Genomic DNA, 12657 nt, shown 5'->3' with positions numbered 1-12657 from the left:
GGGTGGGAATGGCCCCATTACCACCTCCACAGTTGAGAATACTGAAAATTGGTCATACAAGTTTTGGACAGAAAAGGTTAGTGAGGAGATAAATTCAAAACCCCATCCACCTTCTAAACACCAAGGTCCTGGGACTGCCTAGCCATTGTTAGGGGGAAAGGATGTCCTGAGCTAATTCCATACAAGCTTTGTGGACCCCACCCCCACTCCAGACCAAAGCCATCAAGACATTGGGGAAGACAAATCCCATCATCACCAAAGGGAAGGTTGCTGGAACTGAGGGTGGAGTTAAGCAGCCAGTTTGGTATAAAAACCAGAAATGTGGGCCTTGGGGGGCTCTCGCCTCATGGTTTCATAGCTCTTGGCTCACCGCCAGCTCTCAGAGTGCCATTGGGTTTCCAGGTCAGCAGATTGGTTAGGACACATTTAAGACTTTATTTCCCTCTTTTCTTCCTGAGTTGTACATTTCTTCATTTCCCTTCCCTTGTAAATAAACCTTTTATTAACCTTTTGTGTGTGCCTGCAGTAGGGTATTAATAAGTCCTTTTTAAGCGCGCGGGTGAGGAACTGTTGTAGAGCAACCCTGATACAAAACGGGGTGCCTGACTGTGGGTCCTCACCCGTGCGCTTAAAAGGACTTATCAATGCTCTACTGCAGGCACACGCAAAAGGTTAATAAAAGGTTTATTTACAAGGGAAGTGGAAATGAGGAAATGTACAGTTCAGGGAGAAAAGTGGGAGACAAAGTTTTAAATGAGTCCTACCCGATCCACTGATCAGGAATCTCAAAATGGCGCTCTCTGAGTTGGCCGCCAGCCAGGAGCCTGAAGCCAGGAGGCGAGCGATCGCGAGCCAGAGAGCCCAAGGCCCACGTGTTTGGTTTTTATATCCAACCTGGCTGCCCAACTCCACCCTCAGGTCCCAGTCACCCTCCCTTGGTGGTGATGGGATTTGTCTTTCCCAATGTCTTGATGGCTTTAGTCTGGAGTGGGGGTGGGGTCCACAAAGCCTGTATGGGATTAACTCAGGACATCATTTCCTCCTAACAATCAGGCAACCCGTTTTATATCAGGGCTGCCCTGTAACAACATGACTAATACTGCCATCAGAAGTCTTTGTTTTTTCCCCTAGAATCTGCCACAAAACAGCTGCTTGGCCTCATATTTCTCATTTGTACTAGTCCACAGTTTCCTTTTTATTGCTGGCCAGCAATTAACAAAATTATACGTCTATGAAAGGTTCTTTACTTGTCACTTGTATCCAAAACTGCAACACATGACATATTTTGAGGCAAGCATATTTTTCTCCTCACTATCTCTCAGGCACAACAGTCAAGAAAGGCGGGATTCCTAGCTAGAGGGCATGCCCCACAATCTCACCAATCTACCCCTCTGAAGCGAAGAAAGAACATTTCAGAGACTGGTCCAATACATGAAGCCATTTTACCAATGGCCATAGAATTTAAACCACCAGTTCCCTGAGGTTTCCTGAAGAGAAGCCTGAAAGCCATGGTTCTTTAAAGTTCAGTGGGTGCAATTATGGCTCTCAACAAAGGCTGGGCAGCACAGATATTAAAGTTGGCATGCACACTTGTAAAAAGGACTGGATGACCGTTTAAGCCACAGATGTCTACTAATTTGACGTTCTAAAGGGAACTCATCCAAGTGGAACTTGGAATCAAGACAAGTCGGACTGAACAAGGATTTCCTTTAGCCATTGGCTCTTTCTACATATTTCTATGATTCAGTTACCACTACTCTGTGCTCTGCTTTCACGGCCTTTTCCCTCTCTTTTCACCTCTGTGCTGCGTCGGGCAACACCACACTGACGACGAGGAAGGAGTCGTGGAGCATGCTACACATTGCAGGATGTTGCTGAAGAGCAAAAGCCTGGCCTTTTATTGATACACAACATCAGTTGTAAGGGGAAGGAGCAAGAGGAAAGGGGAAGAAGATTAAAGAAAGGGGAAGGATGTAGAAGTTCAGGGACTGTGAGTCTGCCCTCCAGGCACTTCTTACCTGCTTGATGATTGGGTATTGTCTTTGAGACCAAGCCCTAATCTGCCCCTCCCCCTGCCCCGTTTTAATCTTATCAACAAGACATTCCACTAATCAGCTTCTAGGGTCCCTTGTCATACATCCATCGGTCCTCGGCCTGGTTCCCAGTCATACCTTGTGATGTATAAGTCAGGAGTACGTGTTATGCATCAGTCCTCAGCCCACCCTGGGCATTTTCAGTCATACCTCATGATGCATAGCCTTCCCAGCATGATCCAGCTCTGTGCTCTTGTTTGATTTGAAAGGGCACCTTGCAGGGTTGGGCTCCTGTACCTAACTGACTGGGTCATTTTGACCTTGCTTAGGATTTAGAACAAAATGGTGGCCGAACAGGCTGCTTAGGAGTAGCAGACCCACATCTCCGTTCTTCCTTTTGCATATGTCTACTTAAATAGTGAATTTTTCATCTCTGTAAAAAGACCAAGGCTTCAAGACAACAGCAAGGTTGAGCATGTGGCATCAAATCGAAGGAAACTGTCAGTTCTGAAAACCCCATGGCACCATGTATATTTGTTCATCCCTGTGCTTGTCTCACTAGATGAGGCATGAAGAACCTATTGGCCAACTTATAGGCTGGAATCCAAAGAAGTTGAGACTCTACCACACAGACCAGTTAGTGTTTTTAATCTGTACAGTTCGAGGTACTCTGCTCCATTCCAGTCAGCTGACTAAAGCAACATTTCCCTTCTTACATTTACCAGAATTTCAAGTCTGACCGCAAAGGTTTCATACGTTTTTCTATATTTTCAAGCTACTAACACAGTGAGAGTTAAGAAACATTTTTCTCTCTTGCCCAATATTCAGCTGAACTGTCCCTAAATAATTCCTGAACTAGAGTTCTATCTTTGTTCAGCTAGGTCTCCCTCTGTCGCAGTCCACGGAGAACATCTGTATGCAACCTGACTGTTCTTGGTGCTGACAGCTCTGCTTCTCCCCAAACTGTCACCATCTGGCCATCAGCTGTGCACTTGCGAGAACCCACGCAGAGGGATGCCAGTCTTCTCCCGGGAAGACTGAGAGTTTAGCATTTCTACAGGAACCGAGCCCAGTGACTCAAGAGTCTAAGTTGTTTTGTCCTCAAAATTCTCATTTTCCTAGTCTTTAAATTAATAGTCCACACACCCGAATAATAAAATTAAGAAAATTACCTTCTAATTAAAAGAAATATTTTCAATTTGTCTTGACCCCAGATTGAAGGCGAAACATATATTTTTCATGTGATTTGCCATGTCACATCATGAAAACATAAGTTTTGCTAAGAATTATGACATATTTACTTGGAGAGCAGTTAATTTCAACTGTCTCTTTAAGAACAAAATCTGACAATATTGCTTTAGTCAGACACTTTATTTTCCAGTAATTATTTAAAAGAATGTGTCTGCTAAAAAAAAAACAATTTCTTTTGCGGTTTTACAAAATTATTTTTTAAATTGTACATGGAAATTAAAATATTAGTTCTACCACCTCTTTATAATTAAGGAACTAATTTTTTCCTGAGTAACAAGCTTGTGTTTCAGTTAATTTTATTTTGAGAAACATTATTACTCACACTCACTAGGTCAACATCAGGCATGGGAAGTGGTCTAGAACTTTCAGGCTAGTAGCTAAGGCAGGAATAAAAACAGATACACTCATTTCAGCCCACAGAGTAGACCAAAGAGACACAAAAATTCTTTTGAGAACAGCACTTGATTTTTTTCAACTACATTGGTTTCTTTTAAGCTAGGGCTGGGTGGTTTTAAATCCAGATTTAATTTATCAAGATAACAATGTCCTTTTGTCTATAAAGAAAAAATACTTATTTTTTAGGAAAAAAATCTTGTTTTCCTGATATTTTTTTTTCAAAATGTACTGTTTTTAATTACAGTTGATTTTCATTTATGCAGTAGTTCTTAACCTTTGGAGGAGGTAAAAGCAAACATGTGACAGAATTAGAATCACAGGGATATATCACTGTTTATAAACTTAGGTGTGGTGGGTTTATGAAAATTCAGATTTCCAGGCCCCATGCCAGATCCAGTACATTTGGGATGCTGCCAGAGAATCTGCATTCCTAACTAGTTCCCAGGTGTTTTGGACACTGCTGGTCTTGGGAACTTAGCTTTAATAACCACACCACTCCATCCTGTCAGACTATCAAAGAAAGGGTTGCATTTTATGAAATCTCCCAAAATAATGTGATGCTCATTTTTTAATCTGATTTAATTTATTTATTTATGGTAATATTTAGCACTGGTTTACAGTATTGTATATGATTTAGGAGTATAGGATCACACCTCTTTAGATGTGTGATACCATTTCTTAGCCACTAATCAAGTGAACATTTTTGTACCTTTCTCCATCAACTTTCCCAGATCCTTTTTTTACATTTAGTGTTCATGCTCTTCACATATTTAGGGAAATTTATACCTATGCTTGTTTTTAAATACCCCCTGATTCTACAGAGGCAAAGCTACAGATTAATTTTAATGCCTTACATATCATTCTGATTTCTCAGTTGAATTATAATTATAATTAATTATAAAATGGAATCTGTGAAGTTATTCATTTACTTGTCTATCAGTGAATTTGTAAGGATAAACAAAAATTACACTAGCACTACTATAAAAATTGACATGTGTCACACACTATTCTTACAGTTTCATATATGTTAGCTTATTTAAATCTTCACAACAACCCAAAGATATCTGTTTTATTATCATCCCCAAGTCATACAGCTGATGAGTGAAGAGTCTAGGCAATCTGACTGAAATAAAAAAAATAAATAAATAAAAGCTATTTGTGCATGTTAGTAATTTTTTAAAAAATTTAAAACATTTCTGAATGTCCACAATTACACTACTGAGCATATCTTATCAATACATTTAAACAGCATCATCAGTAAGCAAGAGGTCATTCAACTATTACTAAATGTCCTATTTTTCACTGACCATTCTTTGCAACAGTGTAAATCAAGAAGGGTTCCACTTCCTAGTTGATATGCTAGATGGTTTATTGGTTAGTGGAAACATGCTTTCTATGAATTTTAGAAAAACAAAAGGAACAAAGAAAATCCTGAGACTCTTCAAAAGAAGTTATCAAAATTTGATATTATCCCATCCATATGTGACACTGTTTAGATGTGACTCAGGGCAAAAGAAGGTTCTTTTCTCCTTTATTTCTGTTTAAATAGTTTCTCATAGAGGTAGATAAGGAAGAATAGCAAGAGCATGTATTTTATTTGCCAATTCCCATTGAAAATATTCAAGTAAATAGAATCATGTCAATTGTTTAATAAGGGAACTATCCCATGATATAATTTTAGGTGAATCTAAATTCTGGGTAGTTTTCAAAGGCTGAAGACCAGTTTAGCCCAAATTCTAATTCTCACACTCAGGTCTTCTAGCCTGAATCTGTTACGGGGCAGGGAGAGGGGCAGCCCAAACACTGCAAACTTGCCTATTCTAAATGTGTTCTGTCATCTGCTGCATCAACACAAAAAAATATGAGACTTTAATGGGAAGGAACTTTAATAAAACTAGGAAACAATACAGGAAAGGCAAAGAGTCTAGTTTCTAAATGAAGCATCCAAAGTTACCCGTCCCCTCGTGGGTAAAAAGTCCATCCATATGGGATCGGCCCAGAGCAAGGCCCCAAAGCCTGTCACAAGTCTAAAGCATCTTCCAGTGGGGACCCACAGAAAAGGATCAGAAATAACCAGACAAGCCTGGAAGGAAAAGAGCAAAATCAACATTAAGATAAAAGCTGCCATTGTCACCTCCCCACGGGTCTCACCCACATCTGTGTCACCCAGTCCACAACCAAAGGACAAGCGCAGTTTCTTCACGTGTCTCTAGGCTCCATGCGCCTCCTCCAGGTCTCCTTCTGGCTCCATCCTGCTTCCTTCCTCAGTTTCCTCTGCAGGTTCTTCTCTCCCTGCTCAGCTCCACCCTCCCTTGGGTGGGGCAGGAAACCTGGAACCTCCCCCTTTCCTGGGAACCACCCTGTTACAATTCCAGCATAGGAGCCTGAAGACGCCCCTCTGATTCCAGGTACCATCTTAAAATATGGGACCTGCTATAATTTAGATTTAGTAAAACTAAGTCTTGGAAATATTTTAAGAAATTAAATTCTCTTGGTTGATTTATACAAAAGTATGCTATTCTGAACTGCCAGTGTCTGAACTTTTCAGCTTTATTTCACTTGATAAAAATTAACAGAACATAGCATATTTTTTAAAGATACCCTTTTACAACTAATGAGGTTTCCTGAAGAGACCATTATATTTTCAATATAAAGCATTTCTATTTAATCAAATTGTAACATCTTATGTTACAGAATCTTTTGTACTTAGGACTTTGGTTGTCTAACATCCTGTTATTGAGGCCCCAGGCTAATGGGGATTCCACAGAACCCCACGTCAGCCAACCATGAGTGAGAAAAAGACCCTCCACCCTATAGAGGCCTCCTGTTTTCATGCAGTGTCTCCAGAACTGACTGAAATTTGATGTCTGCACAGATACAGGTGGCAGAAAACCTAACCTAAAAATGACTGAGGATTCATGCTATAATGCACACCTCTGCTTGGAGACTTAAGATGCTAATGAGACACGTGACATATGAAGAATCATGTAACCCATCTCACATCCCTGAGCATAGCCCAGCCTAAAACACACTGTGATGCTGCTCCTTGCTACCCCATCCTAATAAGCAGCCCCATAAAAGCAGGACCACAGATACTCTCAGACTACACATGTGACTCAAGGCAGTTGCCACCCTTCTCCGATTGTGTGATCCACAATAACTATTCAAGCAACTATCCTTGCTTGAAACTTATCATTGGTTCTTTCAAAATTTGTGGAGGATTAATGGGCAGAAGTCAAAGACCTTTTCTAATCAGTAATATCTAGAATTTAATGACAAGGCATAGATTTATGAAATCATATACAGTTGCAACTATAAAATTCTTTAAGTAAAAAAAAAAAAATCAAAGTTAGGAACCCAGATCCTACACCTGTTTTAGACAGTAATAAGCAATATGATCTACAGCAAATAGTTTCTCAATTTTCACATCAAATGTATAAAATATAACCAAATGTATAAAATACTAGAGAAAGAAAGACTACAATAATCTAGTAGTTCCCAGCCTGAGGTTTTTGGGCCAGCTAAGTTAATGACACTTTTTGATAGGTAACAGAGAATGAGCTATTTTCCTAAGGGGAGTTCTACTTAAGACCCTTGCAGGCAGACCAGGATATAAAGTCACAAAAGGAAAAAAAAAGTTACGATATGAAAAACTAAACACTCATAAAGTGATCACTTAAAGAGGAAACAATCCACTCCCTTCCCATGCTAGCTTTTCAGCTAGTCCTGTCTTTGGCTTCAATAACTTGCTTCTCTTTTTGACTGTTACTTGATGCTTATAATTGGCCCACACAGCACAAGTACAGCAAGCATCAACTGCAAACTAAACTCAAATATCTGGCCTATGAAAATTGGTGTTACAGGGAGAGGAGCACCCCAGAACCCCCAAGCCTGCTCGTTCTAAATAGGTCCTGCCATCTGCTGCATTAAGACAAAAACTGTAAGACCTTTAATGGAAAGGAACTTTAATATAATTAGTGTGCAACAAAGAAAAGACAAAGAATGTAGTTTTCAAATCAAGCACCCAAAGTAGTTACCCATCCCCTTGTGGGTAAATGTTCAGCCAAACAGGGTTGGCCCAAAGCAGGGCCCCTGAGGCCTGAAAGCCTGTCACAAGTTGAAGGCACCTCCTGGTGGGAACCCACAGGGAAGGGGCAGAAGGGGCCAGCACGTCTGGGACAGAAGCAGCAAAATCCAGATAAAAGCTGCCATTGTTAACCTCCCTACGGGTCTTTCACCTACATCAGTTTCAACCAGTTCAGGACCAAGAAACAAGTGCAGCTTCTTTGCATGTCTCTCTGCTCCTCGTGTCTCCTTCAGGTCTCCTTCTGGCTCTCCACCCCTCTTCCTTCTCCAGTCTCCTCTCCAGCTTCTTTTCTTCCCTCCTCAGCTCCACTCTCCCTTGGGTGGGGCAGGGAACCTAGAACCTCCTGTATCTTGGGGACCACCCTGTTACGACAGGAATGCAAAAGAAAATGATATGAATATCAAAGGATTAAGAAGGTCTTTTGGCCTTGAAGATTTTGTGTCTCCCTATCTGTCCCCAGCCCCAAAATGTTCTCCTTATGAACCTGTAGAGAAAAATTAAAGTTGCCTGACAAGATAATTCATTATATGGACATATCATCATTTATACCAATTTCCCATTGTCAAACAGTAATGTATTTATAATTTTTTTTTCACTGTTTCAACAAAATGATGTGATGAATAAAAACCCTTACAGCTGAAAAAAAAAGAATGAGTGGAAGGCTTTTTGGGGAGGGGGGAAGGGGGGAATTATATCATCCAAAAAATTGCAAATACCATTCTCCTCACTCTTTTTATTATTCTATTGCTCCAGGCAACCCCGGGAAAACTGGGGGGGGGGTGACCCATGTTGTAAGTCCTCACCTATGTGCTTAAGAACTCAGGAAAAGGTCCAAGAAAGTTCTCAGACATGCAGAGAAAAACAAAACAAAATATATCATTTACAAAGGGAGTGAGAAGAGGGAGAATGGAGAGAGAGAGAGATTATGTGATGGACACATCCTATCACCAATAGCATCTGAGCTCAGACCAAGATGTGGGCCAAAGCTGGAAAGAAAGAGAACAAGCTTGTTGTCTTTTTGAGTCCAACATGGCCATTCAGCTCCACTTCAGCCCAGCAGCACCCCCTCCATTCAGAAAGGGGAGTTCATGGCATTTGGGGGGTTGTAATCCTCAGCCCCTCTAATTTCAGTGGAAAATGGGGTGGAGTCTGGGAAGACGGCAAGAGTTGGAGCTCATTCAGGATGTCATTTGTTGACTGGCATTTTGCTCTTCATTGTTCTTCTAACACTAGGATACTTTTAGGTAGAGATACACCCTTAGTTAAAATTCTATCAGAAATAAAATAAACCTATTTTCATAAATTTAAACTTCAACTTTCAAGGCAGAGTGACCTCTGTTTTACATGGATTCACATTAAATGACTCTTTTCTGGAACCAATTATTCTCCTATAATCAGCACTGCCTATATTTTAAAATGCCTGATGGAAATAATAAATTTTGCCACAGTCGACCTACACAGGCCAATAGCATTTCCACCAGTGTGGAAATTTCTTTGGCTTTGGCCAATAGTATTTCCAGCAGCGTGGTAGCCCTGAATTTCTTATACTAACCAGAAGTGATGGTTAATATATTTTGTTAATAAAAATCTGAGAAAGGACTTATTAGTCATTACATGCCTTTTGGTTAGCAAAATTTTCTAAATATAGGGTCTGTGTGAGAGAGTGAATAATAAAAGTGGATCTTAATATGAATAGATTGGGATATAACAACATATACCAACATTTAAATTTTACGGAAATAAAGACTGAAGCCAAATGAGGTTACACCTTGCCAAAATATTCTTCCAACTCTGAATTTTTATTTGTCTAGAGACTATGTTACATTCTTAAGCCTTCCATTTATTACAGTGTTTAATAAATCTCACTGGTGATAAATTCCTACAGTTCAACTAAAATCCATTTCCTCTGTAGGTAAATTCCATTCCATCATACCTTAAGAGAGAGACTGATTAATTAAAACAATCCCTTGACTTGTATTATAATGAGCTGATGTTTGGTCTTGGTTACCTTAGCACAGTAATCTCTACTAGTAAAACATATTTATAAAAACATGTATAACATATGCATTAAATCCCCATCATAGAACACGTGGCTTTAAATAATAATAAAAAAAAGAAATTGGCAAAAGCATTTTGTGCTCTGCCAAACCCAGAACAAAACGGCTTATGAAATTTAACTAAGGCTAAAAGCACTGGTTCCAGTCTTTCTCTCTGAATTCTTTGTCCTCCTTGAAGACAAAGCCTCTCTTTAATTTGTGGTATTTACATTCTCAGGTAACTTTTTGTCATTTTCATCTGTTTTCTAGAGAAATGGAAAAGATTGTTAACGAATACAAAGAAATGAGGACAGTATTCACTTTAAATGATCTCATGTTTATTATTACTAAGGGTCAGTTTGGAATTGCCTGATGAATAAGATTAATATACTTAATTTTTTATATGAGTCATCTCAACATTCCATAGAACATTATTGATTAAAATAAAGAACATCCTAAAATGTTGCTGGGACTATCTAAATAGCTTCGATAGTACACAACTCTTCCATTTTATTTGCCCCTGAGACTTTTGGTGGGAAAGGGTTGGCTCCTCCCCAACAAACTGGCTACTATTTTACAACAAAAACAAATCTCAGACTCAATTTTGCCATGCATATGCACATTTATTTAACAAACACTAAGAAGCAGGTTCAAAAACAGTTCTTACAACTTTATCCGAAAGCTTGAAAACATGCCAGCAATCTGTTCTTTAGATATACTGTAGCTAGGTTTACTTGAGATAGATGAAACAATAATCTACACACAGGACTCTGTACTTTATGGTCTGCTTTACGCAGCCAGTGAGCCACCATACCAAGAAGAGGACACAGCATCACCTGAGTCCAGCACAGATCCCCTCCTGCTGGCACAGTTCAGACTTGACTAGATTCCTACAAGTATAGAAAGCACCTCTGAAGTTCCTCAGCAATCCAAGAATACCTTTAATGTCATCAATGATGGCCCACTTCTAACATTCATGGTGCCTATAAATTATGAATTTCTCAGATAAAAACCACTTCTGACATTTAGTATGCTAATTAGCCAAGTCTCAGGTGTTGAGTTGCAGATAGCTAAAGCACTTGTACAGTTACCTCTAAAAAGTGGCATTTTTCTGATAAATTATTTGCTGCCCATCTCTGGAATCTCCACTAAGGCAACTGGATGCCCCTTTGATGAAAGAGAAAACAGACACACACATGTGAGATATTATACTGTCTATGCTAGAACATTTGAAAAGAAATTAAAGATTTCATAACCAAGTCTTTATTATTATTATACATTTTGAGATAGCACTTATAGCAGTAACTAGTGAAATGACAAAGGAAGAAATTTTGGTTAGAATTCTCTTTGACTGCATTTCTAAAGCTATTGAGTGTTTTCTTAGTTTGGAGAGTTAATTTTCATTTCTGCATATATATTTTATTAACCTTTACATTTATGAATTGGTAAATACTACTCATGGTAGAGATCTTGAATAGTTAATTTACTGCTCTGTGAAACTTGGAGTTCATTATATATTTTGCCTTAATTCCTGCTGATTGAAAGCACTCACAGTCAGAGATGGCTTTATAAACAGAATGGTCTTTAAAGGAAAAGGAATGTTACTGTGCGTTTCTTTCCCTTTTTAATGCTAGTTGCTAAGCATTAGAATTGTGGAAACTATTTTTAAATGTAAAAGCATTTTCATTATCTAGTTCTTATGAATTCGTATGTACACAGAGGCATCTCCTAAAATAGTGAACAGGATTTGACACTGAGTTGAGTGAAATAACCATTACGGCCAATCTTTTAAAGAAGCATATTCCAAATTGACATTCCAGAAAAAGTAGGAGAGTCAGAAAAGGGTGACTTAAATGCTATTGTTCTTTAAACCTGTGGTGTTAGGGAAAATAAACTGACATTTGTTGAGTCACTATGTCTCAGGCACTGTGCCAAGTACTTCACAGACATTATAATATTAAATATACTCACCATCTTTCTACTAGAGATGGCAACAATATATAGTTATTAGAAGGCAAGGTCTTGAAATCATGAGATTTGGGTTCAAATTCAATTTGGGTTCAAATTCAAATTCAGTATACTCTCTCTCTGGGATCTTTGCCACTCTTTTCTCAATCTCAGTTTCTTCATCAGCAAATAACACTGTTTATCGTATGTGTGTGTGTGTGTGTGTGTGTGTGTGTTTTAAAAGCTAACATACAGCCATCACTAAAAAAAGTATCCATTTTCTTATTGTTAATGAACTTGCATTTCTAACAAAGAAATATGTTATAGAGTAACTTGTACCCCCCCCCCCCCCGTTAAAGCGCTAACCCCCTATACCCCAGAATGTTTTTGAAGACAGGTTCTTTAAAGAGGTGATTAATTTAAAATGAGGTCTAGTTTGATTGGTGTGCTTATGAGATGAGGAAATTTGGGCACAGAGACACCAGGGTGTGTGGGTGCACACAGCACAGAGAAAGGTCGCCTGAGGACACTGCAGTCAGTTGCCCTCTGCAAGCCAAAGAGAGAGCCTGAAGGAGAAATAAAACCTGTAACATTGGTCTTAGACTTCTAGACTCTAGAGCTGTGAGAAAATAAATTGGGAGCAGCGGGTAAGACGGGAGAGGTCTGCTGTGCCATATGTGGGGGTTAACTCCCTGGTCTGGGATGGAACTCAGGTGGTTGCTGTAGGCCATGGGCGGTGGGCCATCAAGGTGATAGCACTGAGACTTAACTCCTAGGCCACCAGGGAGGCCCCATTTGTTGTTTAAACCATCCAGACTGTGGTATTCCTGTATTGCATATGTTTATCAGGACTCTAGTGTGTATTTTCTGCTGAGCCCAAGTGATAGAAAGATAAATTTAACACAGT

At 39.4% G+C, this 12657-nt stretch overlaps 1 long non-coding RNA gene across 5 annotated transcripts in view; it reads right to left on the bottom strand.

The window, feature by feature from the left end:
- Positions 1 to 5538: 5538 nt before the first annotated feature.
- LOC119257904 (uncharacterized) overlaps positions 5539 to 12657 on the bottom strand; it is a 44546-nt gene continuing 37427 nt past the window's right edge. For 4 of the 5 annotated variants that reach the window (XR_008554005.1, XR_008554004.1, XR_008554003.1 and 1 more), the window contains one exon: positions 6256 to 8129. This is a non-coding gene — a long non-coding RNA (uncharacterized LOC119257904). Of the gene's footprint in view, positions 5764 to 6255; positions 8130 to 12657 lie in introns of those variants that run through there. The other variant, XR_008554007.1, reaches the window with a different exon arrangement.

This window comes from Talpa occidentalis, unplaced genomic scaffold, assembly GCF_014898055.3.
Source record: "Talpa occidentalis isolate TD23 unplaced genomic scaffold, MPIMG_talOcc4v2.1 talOcc4.4, whole genome shotgun sequence".
In the NCBI taxonomy this organism is placed as follows: domain Eukaryota; kingdom Metazoa; phylum Chordata; class Mammalia; order Eulipotyphla; family Talpidae; genus Talpa; species Talpa occidentalis.
This window is presented reverse-complemented; position numbering and strand designations above follow the sequence as displayed.